Source organism: Amblyraja radiata, chromosome 33 (genome assembly GCF_010909765.2).
Source record: "Amblyraja radiata isolate CabotCenter1 chromosome 33, sAmbRad1.1.pri, whole genome shotgun sequence".
Lineage (NCBI taxonomy): Eukaryota > Metazoa > Chordata > Chondrichthyes > Rajiformes > Rajidae > Amblyraja > Amblyraja radiata.
Window position 1 is genome coordinate 2,431,762 of NC_045988.1, and position 12,464 is coordinate 2,444,225.

At 44.2% G+C, this 12,464-nt stretch overlaps 1 long non-coding RNA gene across 9 annotated transcripts in view; it reads right to left on the reverse strand.

Moving 5' to 3' along the window:
* The window catches only part of LOC116991328, a 222,036-nt gene that overhangs the window by 138,155 nt on the left and 71,417 nt on the right, over nucleotides 1-12,464 (reverse strand). The gene's annotated exons all lie outside the window — the stretch shown is intronic.

A 12,464-nucleotide genomic window follows, 5' to 3' on the forward strand; every position in this document is an offset into this window, starting at 1 on the left:
AAAAATAGACTTTTGTAGTGTCAGCTCGGTTCGGGAGGCTGGTGGCTTTCAAAGCAATCAGAAAGGGATATTTATGTTCCCATGGCAACCAAAACCTGCAATGCAAAACAGGAATTCAGGTTTCCTAAGTAACATGAAAAAAAGATTCTCGGTGATTAGGTTGCTCCCGAGTGCTTTTGCTTCACACCTTTGCAGCTACATCGCCAGACATATTTTCCTCCGTTCCCCCCCCTAAAGTAGCTGACACCTTCCCCATACTGAACCTACCCTCTAATCTCACCAACGCCCTTATCACTCTCGTCTCTGAGTCAGGAGGTTGTAAGCAAGTGGCCATTGAAGCACATAATACGGGTCGCAGTACTGAGGGTGTGCCACGCTGTGGGAGAAATTGTCTTCTGAATTCATGTTAAATTGAGGCCTCAACCAGTATCTCAGATGTTGCATTATTCAAAGAAGGGCAAGGGGCCTCTCCCCACCACCCTGGCCAATATTTATCAAACAACCAAACCGTGGCTCCCTGCCACAAAAACACAGGCTATTTGCTCTTTGCCATTTTCTGCTTTCAGGAACTCGTGTGTACAACAGTATCAACACTTTAGAAGTATTTCACTGAGGGTAAAGAAACGTTGGATGTTCTGCAGTCATGGCAGGATCTATAGAAAAGCCAGTTTATTTAATTGGAGTCACTGTAAAGAGAGATTGATCTTGAAGTTTGAGCTAATTTTTCTCTGCCCCAGCTCATAGCCACAGAGTCTGCCTGTAGCACAGCTTCAAAGCAGCTGCCAGATTCATTCTGTTAACTGTGTCCAGGCTGCAGATTGATCGGAGATCTTCACATCACATCATCAGCAGAACATGTATACAACCTCCTCTCTCCATCTCCATCACTTAGAGTTAGCAGAGCCCCACACTCAGGCACACACTTGCATGCACACAGACACGCACGCACAACTCACACAAACTCACACTCATAATCTCACAAACACATACTCATGCGCGCACTCACACACACTCACACTCACATTCATACTCACACTCATAAACACGTTAATGCGCACGCGCACACACACACACACACAAAGCTCACACTCATACTCTCACACACTCACACAAGCTCACCCTCACTCTCATACTCACAAACACATACTCATGTGCGCACACTCACACACAAACACACACAAACTCACACAAGCTCCCACGCATACTCTCTCACACTCACACACACTCACACAAGCTCACACTCACATTCACACTCATACTCACAAACACATACTCATGTGCGCACACTCACACACAAACACACACACAAACTCACACAAGCTCCCACTCACATTCACAATCATACTCTCACCCACTCACAAACACATACTCATGCGCGCACTCACACATGCACTCACTAACACACACACACATACACATTCATGCGCACTTACACACTCATACACACGTATTATACACACACATACACTCACACATGCAAACACTCTCTCTCTCTCTCTCAGTCCTGTGCATCCATTCAAGTATGCAAGCGATTGAATTTCTGATTGCGGCACGCTGCCAATCTTTTCCTCTTCTTTATTAAGAATCTGTGTATTGCTTTTTCTATGGACACAATGTTCTTTTTTTTCCCTTTTAACTGCAGCCAGGGTTGGGGGTGGGGTATGGTTGAAAAGATATCATAGCCAACTCTAAGAATTGAAAGGGCCAGTAGTATCACAGGTCATGTAGAGTATTAAAGGATCCAAGCAGCAAGCGATTATTAGCAGATGAATCGTACCTTCTGCTCCCCCTCTACCCCGGATATTTCATGTTTATGAAACCACAGATCTTGTCACACATAACCTAGAAGTTTTAGCTGTGGGTCAAGTCTGGATCTGAACAGTTCATAGCGGCTTTTAAAATGTTTTCAGTTTGCCCTCAGTTTTATGAGGTTACACATTGGTTTTGACTGATAGATTTAAACGGAGGCAAAATGTGTTGTCTGTCATCATGGGACTGCATGGAATCCCTTCGTTCATTCAAAGGTTCACTGGTTCAATGGCCTCATTATTGTACAGTGAAATACTTTTTTTGCATAGGGCCCAGCAAGACTAACCCAGATATAAGGGCAATCCCCGGTTAGTACAGAATATACACAACAGTCCACATGCAAGAGGTGCCATTTTGGGGCCATTTTACAGTCCCAGCTGCAGCCGGTCACAAAGGCTCGTTGTAGCCGTCGCCTCCATTCAGGTTGTTCCACGAGCTCCCCGCATGGCCCTCTTCTGCCCTTGATCTCTGGGGAGGAGCCTCCCGCAGCCGGCCTTGAGGGCGCGGAAGGCAAGACCCCCCCTTGCTTCTTATCGGGTCCTTAGTCCAACACCCGCCTTCATCTCCCTCCATCCTCCTCTCTGCAGCTTCCCTATCCAGGCAGGTTCCCGGTTCCATGACTGGCAAGCCAGGCCTGCCACTGGGATGTGGCCACAAGCCAGGCCTGCCACCGGGATGTGGCCACAAGCCAGGCCTGCCACTGGGATGTGGCCACAAGCCAGGCCTGCCACTGGGATGTGGCCACGGCTCGCCAGGAATTCCTCCTCGCCGCCCGTGCGTGGTGCGTTCAATGAGATATTGAAGAGTATAACAACACGGAAGGAAGCCATTGTGCTTATAGGCTCTCCATTCAGTTATACACACATCCATTCACAGTGTCTTGTACTTTCCCCTTGGCCCTGTGAATGTTTCCTTTCAAGAAAACACATTGCATGGCGGTGCTGGCTCGAAGGGCCGAATGGCCTACTCCTGCACCTATTGTCTATTGTCTAAAACACACTCCATTTACACTCATTACTGAATCCTACCACCACCACCACACTTACGGGCAATGCATTTTGATGTGGCAGAGCTTACTGCAGAAACAATTTAATATCCCACAAGAAATTCTTGCCTATTTGATGTGGGAACTACACACACACACACACGTTTGCATTTGTCCTTACTTCAAGATTCAAGAAGAGATTCAAGAGAGTTTATTGTCATGTGTCCAAGATAGGACAATGAAATTCTTACTTACTTACGTATGCGCACGCATGCACACACACACACACGTACAGTAAGTACACAATATTGGTCATTGGGTTTTGAGGCTTGTACAATCTATATGCATTCTATTCCCACTCCATCCAGAAGAGCACCAAGATTTCCTAAGTTATATTGATGACCCTGCTAGGTCAAATCTTAATTCAAACAATGCAGAGTAAACATTTACTGAGTTAACAGGATTAGCATGCATTGTGGTTTTTCTGTATGTGGTCTATTCATATTTTAAATATACTGTACGGTGTATTCAAATGTTCCTTTCCATTAACTAAGTTGAAATACCTTTTAATTGCAGTTTAGCAATTTAAACGCAGAGGATGTTAGATTAATGGTGAACAGCATCAGTTCAAATTAATAGATGATGTGAATGGAATGACTTTGAATTAATTTATCCTGCACTGTTAGCCAGCTACGATCCCACAGCCATTCTTTCTTGCACTGAGATTGCAATTCCATCAGAGGATTGGCAGAATAATGTACATTTACAAGAACACCCAAAGTACATACGGCTAGAAATCTATCCCCGTCAATAGCGCTTAATGCACTATATGTGGTGGCAGCAATTTATTGTGGAACTGAATTTCAGACGCAGGGTAAATGCATTACCATTACTCTCTTGCATAGTCAGCATTATCGACCAGATTAATTTCCAGGCAACACAATTTACAATGCAGAAATGGTCCAGTTAATTCAAGTAGCTTGTGTCAGTCCTTATATCCTGCATGAACTTCCTCCCATGGTACTTCATCACACATTCTCACTCTCCTTCCAACCCTCTCTCCTTCATGTGTTGCTCCACCCTTCTCTTAAATGCATCCTTGTTAATCGCTTTTGATATCCATCTCCGCACTCTAGCTTTGACGCTCCCCGCGTGGGAAACGTTTTATCTTTGCTTACCCAGCTAAGAATTTCATACGTCGTTTTAAACCCTCTATCTCCTCCCCGCAGCCTTCACTTTGCTAGAGAAAGATCGTCACCCCTCTCATAATTGATGGCTATAACCTCGCCGTTCTGGGATCATCCTTGAAACTGAAAACAGAAGTGCTGAGAGAAACAGAGACACAGACAACAGAGACAAGGAGACACATGCGTCCGTGTTCAAACCCACTCATGCACACACTCTTCCACAAGTACCACAGTAAGTTCTTTTGTTTGAATGTCTTGGTGTCTTCAAGATATTCTTTGACAAATTGCTACTGTTGACATCGCAGTGCATGCTATGGGAGGCCTCAATCCCACTGTAATAAGCACATCTCTCATACTTTGACAGCACACACTGCTGCAAAGCTCCTACATCCTGTGATCGCAGCACAGGAGCGCTCACCCCATCAGGGCCCCTCTGCCTTGCCCGAGGTTTTACAGTGTCACATTCATATTTCTGACAACCCTGTGATGTGATGGTCTTACAATGACATTGCTTTTCAACAACAGGCTTGGCCTTTCCTTGGTGAATCGTCTCCATAATAACATACTGCGCAGAACTCCTACTCCTGGGAACTCTCTCTGGTTTGATGAGCATCAAGCATGCAGGAGGAGAGCTGGGAAGTAGGACGATAAAGCCAGTTCACTTCTGGAGTACAAGTACAACAAATATCCCTGGAGGATTGTATTCTACTTATCCTACCCGAAATGAGTTGGAAATGCTTGCGTCCCAGTCCTTCATTCAGTTGTAAAGTTGATCCCAACAAACAACCTCATTCTAAAACGCCAAATAATCAGATGACAGAGAAGGAGGCCATTCATACTACTGTTTTTGCTGGGTCTTAGAAAGAGATAAACATTGCTTGTGAAGGAAGGAACCACAGATGCTGGTTTACACTGGAGATTGATAAAAAATGCTGGAGTAATTCAGCGGGACAGGCCGGATTTCTGGATAGAAGATATGGGTGACGTTTCGGCTCGAGACCCTTCTTCAGACTCTGTTTTTATTTCCGCTACTGCTTGGTCTCTCCCGATGTTCCTGCAAATTAGTTCCCTACAATTTTTATTCAATTTCCTTAGCCTCCCAAACATTCCAGTGGAGTAACCAGGCAGAGTACTGATGATGGAATAATTCCCACGTCAATCAGCTTTGGTGATCATAATGAGGAACTGGATTAGATGCATATAATTTATATGTAACTATTCTCCAATCATCCCCTTTTCTAGCAGAAATCACCCCATTATTATAGGGTAAATTTGCTTCAGTTTCAGTTCCTTTCATTCATCACTGGAGTAAATTGACTTTGTGGGTTGCACGAGGAATCACTGCGTGACATTCTACAACACCTCCAAATCAGTGGCTGACCCCGTCTTGCCAATAAATAATCTGATAATGCAACAGTTGACAAAAGAGCAAAATAGCTGAATGTGTAAGAAGGAACTGCAGATGCTGGTTTAAACTGAAGATAGACACAAAAAGCAGGAGTAACTCAGCGGGACAGGCAGCATCTCTGGAGAGATGGAATGGGTGATGTTTTGGGTCGAGACCCTGGGTGCATCATATTCAGTTAAAGAGCTCAAAGGGCCTGTCCCACTTACGCAATTTTTTCGGCAACTTGCCGGCACCCGTCATAGTCGCAGCAGGTCGCCGAAAAGTTTGAAAATGTTGAAAATTCAGCGGCGACCAGATAAAGGAACAACTCTTTGGGCGACTATTCACGACCAAACAGGTGTCACGTGTCGCCATGCCGCGGGGTGGCGCCTGTTTGGTCGTAAGTAGTCGCCCAAAGAGTCGTATCTTTTCCTGGTCGCAGCTGGATTTTCAACATTTTGAACGTTTTTGGCGACCTGCTGCAACTAGCTTTAAGGTGTTTTGAGGTTGTGAAAGGACTCAGTATTTTCTTGTATGTAATTTCTCCTGTGTTTCACAACATATTAGCAACAGGACCTCAGAGCGAGATGTCCGTCGGGGAATGTAGCCGACTGGCCCGCTGCAGACTGCAGGAGTACGTGCTGAGTGACGCACTGAAGCTCGGTGCAGCCAATGCCAAGGCTCTCTGGGGGAGGACCACAGTCTAGGGTCCTTCCGCTGCTGGACATGGGGGGCATGGTGTGGTGGAGACGCCCCTCAAAATAAGGGAAGGGATTTCACGCCAGTGGGCCACTTGAGTGGCGAGGGTTGTATGATTTGAGGAAACAGTATTAAATGTATGTATAGCCTCCGAGAATGTCGGATATATGTTTGGCACGGCTCCTGTACTGTGTAGGAATGAACTGCAGATGTTGGTTTAAACCGAAGATAGACACAAAAAGCTGGAGTTACTCAGTGGGACTGGCAGCATCTCTGGAGAGGAGTGGGTGACGTCTCCAACCGAAACGTCACCCATTCCTTCTCTCCAGAGACGCTGCTTGTCCCGCTGAGTTACTCCAGCTTGTTGTGCCTGTCTCCTGTATTGTATATATTTCTTTATATCCTTGAATAAAGTCTATTTTTGATTTAAAAAGGACCCTCAGCGCTTCCTGTCTCCCCAGCGTTGGTACAGGAATCACCGGCACCTTGCCTGTCAGGCAACATCTCCACCTGGATCAATTTGACCAAGGGCTCGAGCTTTGCTGAAGGAAGAATACATTTTTTTTTAAATGCTACAGAGCAGATATACCGTTCCCAAAGGAAAGGAGAGAAGCTCTAATTTCACCGCCTTGTGTACTTGAGAAACCAAGTCAGCTTTCTCCCCCGAGGGCCCAGATCTGGCTGCAGCACAGACTGACCTATTTGTTAAAGCACATCAATGAAATATTATTTTAAACTACATTCTGCAGGTAAAGTCAAGCCATCTGGATCACTGCAGGAGTCAACAGAGAATTCTCCGGTTTCCCTGCAAAGGCTCCATTTACAATCATTTATCATAATCGAGCTTTCAGCATGTTCCCTGGGTGTTGTGTTCACTCCCCTCCCCAACGAGAAAACTAAGATCTCTGCGGGCTAGACAAAACCATTTACCTCGGGTGTTTTCAAAGTTTGCTGCTTGTAATTGCTAACTGTGAACGTGAAGCATCTGCAAATGCAACAGTGTCAAACACAGTATTGGGCCCTGGCAATGTCGCACTAAATGTCTAGATTCACATAATGTAGTAGCACTGCAGGAGGCCATTCAGCCCTCTGTGCTGGGGTTATCTCATTGAAAGAGTTTTTCAATTATTGCTTTTTCCCTACCCTTTTCTACTGCCCTGCAAATGTGTCCACATATATTCATATTACAGTGCATTCCAGATGTGTCTAAACAATCTCCTTATCATTCTGGTGTTTTTTGTGTCAAATAGCTTAATCCATGGAAGGTAGGCAAAAATGCTGGAGAAACTCAGCGGGTGCAGCAGCATCTATGGAGCGAGGGAAATAGGCAACGTTTTGGGCCAAAACCCTTCTTCAGACGTTGTCTATTTCCCTCGCTCCATAGATGCTGCTGCACCCGCTGAGTTTCTCCAGCATTTTTGTCTACCTTCGATTTTCCAGCATCTGCAGTTCCTTCTTAAAAGCTTAATCCATGGACTCAGGTTACAGAAGGTCCTGTGGTAGAACCTATTTAGTTTTAGTTTGGCTTAGAGACACAGCACAGAAACAGGCCCTTCGGCCCACTGAATCCGTGCCGACCGGCGATCGTCGCATACCAACAGTATCCTATACACATTAAGGACAATTTACAATTTTACCAAAGAAAATTAACCTACCACCTTGTACATCTTTGGGGTGTGGGAGGAAACCAGAGCACCCTGAGAAAAACTACACGGTCAAAGAGAGAATGGAGAAATAGGCCAGCCATGATGAAAAATGGGAGAGTACACTTGATGGGCCGAATGGCCTAATTCTGCTCCAATGCCTTATGGTCTAAATTACAAGAAAACTTCTTCTGAGTTTCTTTGGGCTGGAAAACACTGCATGAGAAGGTGGTGGTAGACGTTTCAACAGTAACATTCCAGGGTTGGATGCATGAGGCAATGGGAAACTATTGCTGTAGGAGCGTGATGAACTGAATATTTCTTCCATAGGATTGCTGTCATCATTTAGGGCTAAATGGCTTTTTCTGTGCAGTATGACCCAGTCAATGCTCCAATAGCCTCACCTCTTCAATGTTTACTCTCTTCAGTTCAATGCCGCCAGAAGGTTGAAGAGAAACATCTGACATTTCTGACATTGAAAGGCATCATAGAAATTGGCAGATAGACAAAAATGCTGGAGAAACTCAGCAGGTGAGGCAGCATCCATGGAGTGAAGGAAATAGGCAACCTTTGGGACCGAAACACTTTTTCAAACATAGAAATCGGCAGCAAGGAATGAAGCTATTCTCAAAGAACATCCAGGCTTATCCCACTTCCCAATACATGGTACACAGTTAGTATTGGGGCTTGTCAAATACTAATTCTGCTTCTTGTTAGTTGCAGGGGGGATGTGTTTGCCCCCATCAATCTTTCAGGTACTGAGTTCCAGACCCTCAACTGCATCATGAAAAAAAATAGGCACTCCCTCAATTGTTCATGCATTTACCATAAATGTATTTTCCTTAGTTACTGGCTCGTCCAGGAAGGTCCTCCACTTGGATTTCATCCGCTCTTAATTTGGTATTATTCAGTAAATTTCTCCTTTGATCCAATGAATTAAATCCCAACCTGGACAAAGAAGCCAAAGACTGAAATGTTTCAGCCTTGGCTCGATCCCCATAAATCGTTTTCCATGGCATCTCCTGTGCCACCTCATTTTGTATGTAATGTGGTGGCTGGATCCACAGCAAAGCATCCACTATGTTTTATTTAGCATCCAGCACCATACCCTTATAGCTCTTACAGTCAATTTCCCAAACAGAAAGAAAATGTTTTACAGTTTCGTAACCATCATTTATACATGTCTGGGGATCCGTGGTCATCAACTCTCAGGTTTCCTCCCCTACTCTGCATTTCTCAAAATTCGACCATTTATTAAGTAATCCTTTGCCTTGCTTGTATTCCTGAGATGCATCATTTCACTCTTCACTGGATCGAATTCCATTTGAATTCTCTGCCCACTTGTCCAGTCTTGTGGTCAACATTTCTCCTTCCCCGTGGGCAGTCACTCAGCCAATGTTATATTATTTGCAAACTTAATCGCGGTTCCCACATTTGAGTCTAATTCATCAACATATACCACATCTATATATAAATGCACCAAATGACCTTGAGCTCAGTGGAACTAGCCTTCCAGTCACTAACACACACAGCAATCGTTACTACTTGCTTACTTGCACTGCACCAATTACGGATCCTGATGGTCCTTTCCCCTCAGATTTCATAAGTATTTACTTTCCAGATCATTCTAACAAAGCATTGACAAATTCAGTCTGAAGAAGGGTTTCGGCCCGAAACGTCGCCTATTTCCTTCGCTCCATAGATGCTGCTGCACCCGCTGAGTTCCTCCAGCAATTTTGTGTACCATTGACAAATTCAATGTAGATGTCACCAAACTTGCATCATTACCTTCCTTGTAAGCTCCTTAAACAATTCAATTTAGTCAGACGTGAACTTCCCGTAAGAAATTCATGATTAGTCTTTAAATAACCCGTGCCTTTCTAATTTATTATGAATACTATCCCTCAGATTTTTTTCCAATGATTCCCCCAATCACTGAAATCAGGCTGAGTACACTGATTACGTGGTGAATCTCTTTGCTCTCTTTGGAGAACCACAATCCCACACCTGCACACCTGATGTAGGATTACTGTGACTCAGTTCCCATGCTGTATCTCTCTGTATCTTCCGTATTCATGCCTACTATATTCTGCTGTGCTGAAGCAAAGCACGAATTTCATTGTCCTATCTGGGACACATGACAATAAACTCTCTTGACTTGACTCTCTCTCTGTGACTCTAAACTCTAGAATGAATGGGAAGAGACCTGCTATCTTCTTCCTTGGTTCTCTGAACAGCATGAGATTCCTTTTGTGGTAATTTATCCACTTCACAGGTGCAAAACCCTTCCTCCCTTATGTTTGCTGCTTTGAATAGTTCACATTCCTCAACAATGAAGTAACTGTCATGCTCCTCAGCAGAAATGAAGTATTTATTACAAAAACATACTCCTTGCCTTCCACCTTCACACAGGCTACCTTTATCATCTCTAATAAACCCTACTCTTCCCTTAGATATCCTCTTGCCTCATATGTATTGATATAACATCTGGGGTGGGGCTTGATTTTATTTGCCAGTTTTTGTTTTAACACAAAATGCTGGAGGAACTCAGGGGGTCAGGCAGCATCTGTGGAGGAAATGATCAGACGATGTTTTGGGTCAAGGGTCATTCTTCGGACTTTAAGTTGAGTAGGAAAGAGAAAGCTGGAAATGAGAGGTGGGGGTGGCACAGAGCCTGGCAAGTGATAGGTGGATACAGGTGAGGTTGGGGTAAACGGCAGATGGGTGAAGTAAGTCACTAAGGCTGGAGGTACACAAAGGAGACAAAAGGGTTTCCGAATTAGAAAGCAGAGGAGGAGGGGAAAGAGGGGAGACGGAAGGGAAATATAGGACTCGGGAATGGGAGATGAGCATATGTAAGGTGGGAAAGACGTAGGGTGGTGGAATGTGGTGAAAGGCATGTGTGCAGGGGTAGAGACGATGGATAGGGGGAGTGTGTGGGGAGGAATTGCAGATGCTGGTTTAAACCAAATAAAGACACAAAATGCTGGAGTAACTCAGCAGGGCAGACAGCATCGCTGGAGGGAAGGAATGGGTGAGGTTTCGGGTTGAGACCCTTCTTCAGTCAGAAAAAGCATCACCCATTCCTTCTCTCCAGAGATGCTGCCTGTCCCGCTGAGTTACTCCAGCATTTTGTGTCCATCTAAGGATAGGGGGAATATTAATTGATATCAGAAAATTAAATGTTCACCATATTAGTTGTTTTTCAAACCTTCTGCCCATCTAACTTCCATTTTAATTTCATTGTTTCATTTCATCTTTGCCTCTCCATTTCCAGTTCTGCCGGATTTTCATAATGATGCAAGATTTCATTTTCTTGACATCCTACCCCTTAAACTCCTTGACATTCAGGAACTTCAGATTTTGCTTTGCACAAATTTATAACCATAAATATCTTGATAAATGTCTTTACTAAGATCAAAATCCAGATGTGGAGAACAGCAGCTGGTAATTTTATTGGCAATGCTACCTTGAGATATAATAGTCTGGTCCTATGCTAATACGTTAGCAGGCTGGGGTATTTGGTTATTCAATGAATTGCATATTAGGTTGTTTCGTTCTAATCTTTCATCCCAATTAGAAAATAAGAGGACAAACACAATCCTAATTAAACATTAATTAAAGGATTAATCTGACTAGCGATCTAAGGCACAGACCATGTAAAATATAACTTGCATTTAACATGAAACAAAGGGCACAAGGATCTCGAGAGGGGAAGGGGAGGGGATATGATGGATGAAGCGTGTGGGTAGTAGGTGGATGGAACCAGAAGGGGCAGGGGGATAAATACAGGTGATGGGGGGTTGGAGGGGGAGCTGAGAAAAGGAGGTGGTCAGAAGGGAGGAGGAAAGAGAGAGACATTTTGTTTCTGTTACATAGCCACCCCTGATTTAACTGAGAATTTCCAGAGTACTTGCAAACCTGGGCTCAGTAGTTAAAGCTCCATCTCTTCCCAAATGTTAATGGATTCCTTTCCTGTTGGTTCCTTGGACCAAAGCACAATGTCATTGTCAAGGAATTCTGAACAATGTTGTTTCGAGAATAGTGGCACAATGGGAATGATGGCTCATCCTAAGTGCCTTCTTTGTCTCCTTACTCTGAAATCCCTGCATGCCCACAGTCCTTTTTAGCGCTGGGACCCATCTCTATCAACCTGTTTGATTTCTGCACTTTGCCATTATGGCCATCTCCTGTTTCTCATATCTACAAGTCCACCACTGCTAACCTTGCTTCTGCTTCTTGAGATCAAAGCTTGGTTATTCTTTCCCTAAACCGCTGATTCTCCACTTCTCGCTCCCCCTTTCAAACATGACTTTACCTTCACTCATTAGTTGAAATTTTAACTTACTGGTCCAAGTATCTCCTTGTCCTGTCTGATAATGCTCTAAAAGGAAGCTTGAAAGAATACCAGGTTGAAAACCAGGTGCACGGTGATCTACTTACACATTTCCAATATATCCGTCTTTTCAGTCAACTGAAAGGCTCTTGAGGCTTTCCTTGTGCATGCATGATATTTAATGCTTTCCAAACTCACAGGCCATGACCACCCAGAAGGCTGGCCAGCAGATACATGAGACTGATACCACCTGCAAATCTCCATCGTTGTCACCATTAACCTCTAAGGTTAATTAACACATTCATCTCCAACTAAACTAAACTTAACAAATAACCTGTCTTGGAAATATATTGTTATTTAGTCAAAATCCCAGAACGTCTGAAGCAGCCCATGCCGAGGGGACATCTTCACTAGAGGA